The following is a 5,555-nucleotide window of genomic DNA, read 5'->3' on the forward strand; positions in this document are numbered from 1 at the left end:
AGAGTCTCGCCCTGTCACCTAGGCTGGAGTGCAATGCCGCAATCTCGGCTCACTGCAAGCTCCGCCTCCCGGGTTCACGCCATTCTCCTGCCTCAGAATCCTGAGTAGCTGGGACTACAGGCTCCTGCCACCACGCCCGGCTAATTTTTTGTATTTTTAGTGGAGACGGGGTTTCACCATATTAGCCAGGATGATCTTGATCTCCTGACCTCGTGATCCGCCCGCCTCAGCCTCCCAAAGTGCTGGGATTACAGGCATGAGCCACCGCTCCCGGCCTCTCTTTTTTTTGAGACAGAATTTTGCTATTGTTGCCCAGGCTAGAGTGCAGTGGCACGATCTCAGCTCACTGCAACCTCCGCCCTCGGGTTCAAGTGATTCTCCTGCCTCAGCCTCCCGAGTAGCTGGTGTTACAGGCGCCCGCCACCACGTTGGGCAAATTTTTTACATTTTTAGTAGAAACGGGGATTCACCATGTTGGTCAGACTGGTCTCAAACTCCTGACCTCCTGATCTGCCCACCTTGGCCTCCCAAGGTGCTGGTATTACAGGCATGAGCCACTATGCCCAGCCAGATTCACGTTTTTTTTTTTTTTTTTTTGAGACGGAGTCTCGCTCTGTCGCCCAGGCTGGAGTGCAGTGGCCGGATCTCAGCTCACTGCAAGCTCCGCCTCCCGGGTTCACGCCATTCTCCTGCCTCAGAATCCTGAGTAGCTGGGACTACAGGCTCCTGCCACCACGCCCGGCTAATTTTTTGTATTTTTAGTGGAGACGGGGTTTCACCATATTAGCCAGGATGGTCTCGATCTCCTGACCTCGTGATCCGCCCGTCTCGGCCTCCCAAAGTGCTGGGATTACAGGCTTGAGCCACCGCGCCCGGCCCGAGATTCAACTTCTTAAGCCGCACACTATTTGCTATGACAGCAAGACCAAAAAGCTTAAGTACCAAAAATGTACATTAACCACAAACAGTTTCATATAAACAAAACAATGTGACCATCTGTATATGACAGTAACTCATATGCCCAAAATATTTTTAACTGAGATTGAAATCAGTTTCTATATAACAAATGTTATCAGTGTATTCTGAGATGATACGTTATTTGTATATAAATACTATACATAATAATGTATTTAAGTTATTCAACAAATAATTCTTTGGAATCTACAAAATGCTGGTTTCTGTTATAGACACTGAATGTAGAATTGATAGAAAATATAGTATTTATTCTTAGAGAGTACTAGATTTAAAAAATGCAAAACATATTGGGTAGAGGTTGTACTACTAAAAACAAGCAGAGACTGAGTTGCTAATACAAAAATCAGAAAATCCAGTGTGATTATTTTTAATAGTCATTGATATTTTAATACAGGTCTCATGTTTTTTTCTCGTGGAAATATATTACAATATGGAATTTCTGGGTGTTTGATATCTGAATGTTTATAACAGGTATAACCAGTTTTCCGAAGACATTTTACCAGTTTGCTTGTCCACATCAGTGACTCATAAGATATTACGCGTAACCATGTCCTCTCCAACAACGTCTAGTATTAGTCTTTGTAAAGTTTGTCAAGTAACTGGGTGTAGGTGTTGCACGTGATTATTATATTATTAAAGAATAGTAGAATACCTAGCTTTAAAAAAGCAGGGCATGCAGAGGCATGTGTTTAGCGTCTGTGCTGATCCCAGAATTAAAACTAACCCAATTTGTGCCTCTGCTGTTCAATAAAAAATTTCCTTGGCTGGGCGCGGTGGCTCAAGCCTGTAATCCCAGCACTTTGGGAGGCTAAGGCGGGTGGATCACGAGGTCAGCAGATCGAGACCATCCTGGCTAACACGGTAAAACCCCATCTCTACAAAAATACCAAAAATTAGCCGGGCGCGGTGGCAGGCGCCTGTGGTCCCAGCTACTCGGGAGACTGAGGCAGGAGAATGGCGTGAACCCGGGAGGCGGATCTTGCAGTGAGCCGAGATCGCGCCACTGCACTCCAGCCTGGGCGACAGAGCGAGATTCCATCTCAAAAAAAAAAAAAATTTCCTTAAGAATTCAGAGGTCAGGCTAGGCACTCACGCCTGGCTCACGCCTGTAATCTCAGCACTTTGGGAGGCTGAGGTGGGTGGATCATGATGTCAGGAGTTTGAGACCAGCCTGGCCAACATGGTGAAACCCCATCTCTACTAAAAATACAAAAAATTAGGTGGGCATGGTGTTGCACGCCTGTAGTCCCAGCTGCTCGGGAGACTGAGGCAAGAGGATTGCTTGAACCAGGGAAGCAGAGGTTGCAGTGAGCTGAGATCAAGCCACTGCACTCCAGCCTGTGTGACAGAGTGAGACTCCATCTCAAAAAAAAAAAAAAAAAGAGAGAGAATCCAGAGGTCAGACATTCCTTTGAGCAAGGACTCCAATATGGTTTCTCACCTACTCACTCCAACAAAATTGCTCTTCTCAAAACACAAACGATATTCTCATTGTTAAATTATGAATTGAAGCATAATTCCTCAGCCTTTGTCTTAATTTATATATCAGCAGCATTTGACACAGGTGATCTCTACCTCCTTTTTGCAAAACTTTCTTTGATAGAATTCCAGAACACTTAACCCACTTTCCCCCCGACATTTTTTATAATTACCCCTAGTCCTTTTTTACTGTTTTTTTCTCACCTTTACTACTTTTTAAATGTTAGAGAAGAACTTGGCTCAGGACCTGGACTTACCTTTCTTTGTTTTGCTTTGCTTTCTTACTAGTTTTTGTGTCATTAATTTCCTGATATTTCATATTACACGTCAACACTGGACTACGCCCAACACCGCCTGACTTCTTCACTTGGGTGTCAGTCAGGAATCTCAAAATGAAGGCCCACATGGAGCCACCGATACTCCCCAAACTTGCTCTTCCTCTTTTTGTTTAATGGCAACTCCCATTTTATAGTTTCTCAGCTCAATATTCTTGGTTCTCCTTTCAGTTCTCTCTGTATCTGTCTGGTTCTCATTCTCTCTCTATCCCTATCTCTCCATCACACACACACACACACACACACACACACACACACACACACACACGTTTTCAGATCTGTTGTGTATGGAAAACCTGCCAGTTTTACCTTTAAAGTGCAGTAATTCCAAATGGTGTTTTCAAATTCACCTTCCCACCCTCACCACTTGGTAACTACAGTACCTCCCTCACACGGTCAGGGCTCTACTGCAGAGATTTCTTGGGGAAATAATGAGAACTATTCTACATTCTTATTTCAGGGACCCTCAAAATTATAGGCCAGCCATATTCTATATGAATTTAAGCTTTCATCATTGCCCTTTTCTTCAATCCAGTCTCTACACAGCAACCACAGTATGCAATTTTTAGAATTCCAAGCCGTATCATAACACTCTTGTGTTTTTGTTTGTTTGTTTTGTTTTTTGAGACGGAGTTCCATTCTTGTTAACCAGGCTGAAGTGCAATCGCATGATCTCGGCTCACCATAACCTCCGCCTCCCAGGTTCAAGCGATTCTCCTGCCGCAGCCTCCCGCGTGGCTGGATTACAGGCATGCGCCACCACGCCTAGCTAATTTTTTGTATTTTTTTAGAGACGGGGTTTCCCCATGTTGGTCAGGCTGGTCTCAAACTCTAGACCTCAGGTAATCCGCCCACCTTGGCCTCCCAAAGTTCTAGGATTACAGGTGTGAGCCACACATGCCTGGCCAACACTCCTGTTTTAAAGGACCTGCTCCATTACTTCTTTTCTCCCTCATTAGAATTTAAGCTTAACAAACCTAGGTAGCTTCCATACTTTTCCACTGATCTATCTCCATAAGCTGGAGATCACTTCATGTAAGGTAAATAATCAGTAAATATTTTCAAATAAGAGAATCAATTATTAATAGTTTTTTTTTCTTTGAGTATATATCTGGACTTTTAAGAATCAAGAAAATAGATTGGTCAAGAGAATTCCGTGTGTTTTGATTTTCTCATCCAATGATTAGTTTAGCTGTGTTAGTATAGATTTCAGTGTGGGAAGCTGTAAGCATTTCCTAAATTTTAAAATGAAAGGCATGGGATTTAAATATCCGTTCCTTTTATTTAAGGAACAACAAAAAAAGACAAGCCTATCTTTTAAAATATATTTTATATATGTAAACAATCTAAATTTATTTTCTCTCTGTATCCCTGAATATTTTTTTAAGTTATTCATCTCCTCATTTTAAAAAGTCTACTTCAACGATAACTTCTTTTTGAGACAGAGGCTTGCTCTGTCACCCAGGCTGGAGTGCAGTGTCATGATCTCGGCTCACTGCAAGCTCCACCTCCCGGGTTCACGCCATTCTCCTGCCTCAGCCTCCTGAGTAGCTGGGACTACAGGCGCCCGCCACCACGCCTGGCTATTTTTTGTATTTTTAGTAGAGATGGGGGTTTCACCGTGTTAGCCAGGATGATCTCAATCTCCTGACCTCTTGATCCGCCCACCTCTGCCTCCCAAAATGCTGGGATTACTGGCATGAGCCACCATGCCCGGCCAATGATAACATTTTAAAATATATATGCAACTTCATTAAGAATATCTTTGTGTTCCGCTGAATAGCTTGTCAAATAATACATTAGGAGTACAATTTCCTCATAATTCTTAGATCTGTTTGATTAAATTTGTAGATTTCCGGCCACGCGCGGTGGCTCAAGCCTGTAATCCCAGCACTTTGGGAGGCCGAGACGGGTGGATCACGAGGTCAGGAGATTGAGACCATCCTGGCTAACACGGTGAAACCCCGTCTCTACTAAAAAATACAAAAAACTAGCCGGGCGAGGTGGCGGACGCCCGTAGTCCCAGATACTCCGGAGGCTGAGGCAGGAGAATGGCGTGAACCCGGGAGGCGGAGCTTGCAGTGAGCTGAGATCCGGCCACTGCACTCCAGCCTGGGCGACAGAGCAAGACTCCGCCTCAAAAAAACAAACAAACAAAAAATAAATAAATTTGTAGATTTCCTACTCTCAGCTCATAAATTCATTCAAATATAATACATTCTACTTGATCGTTGTGGGATTTTCATACCATTAGCCAGGCATGGTGGCACGCGTCTCTAATCCCAGCTACTCAGGATGCTGAGGCAGGAAAATTGCTTGAACCCAGGAGGCAGAGGTTGCAGTAAGCCGAGATCATGCCACTGCACTCCAGCCTGGACAACAGAGAGAGACGCTGTCACACACACACAAAATACAAAAATACAAAAATTAGCTGGGCGTGGTGGTGCACGCCTGTAATTCCTAGCTACTCTGGAGGCTGGGTAATTGCTTGAACCCAGAAGTTGGAGGTTGTAGTGATCCGAGATCGGACCACTGCACTCTGGCTTGGGCGACAGAGCGAGACTTCAACAACAACAACAACAACAACAACAAAATTCTCACTAGGTTTCCTAGGTTGGTCTTGAATTCCTGGGCTCAAGTGATCCTACTACCTCAGCCTCCCAAAGTGCTGGGATTATAGGCATAAGCCACCATGCCCAGCCCAGAAAAATGTCTTTTGCCCTGTTTCTAACTGAATTATTATTTATTTGTGTGGTTTTTTTTTTT

The sequence above is a fragment of the Colobus angolensis genome, unplaced genomic scaffold (genome assembly GCF_000951035.1).
Source record: "Colobus angolensis palliatus isolate OR3802 unplaced genomic scaffold, Cang.pa_1.0 Scaffold560, whole genome shotgun sequence".
Lineage (NCBI taxonomy): Eukaryota > Metazoa > Chordata > Mammalia > Primates > Cercopithecidae > Colobus > Colobus angolensis.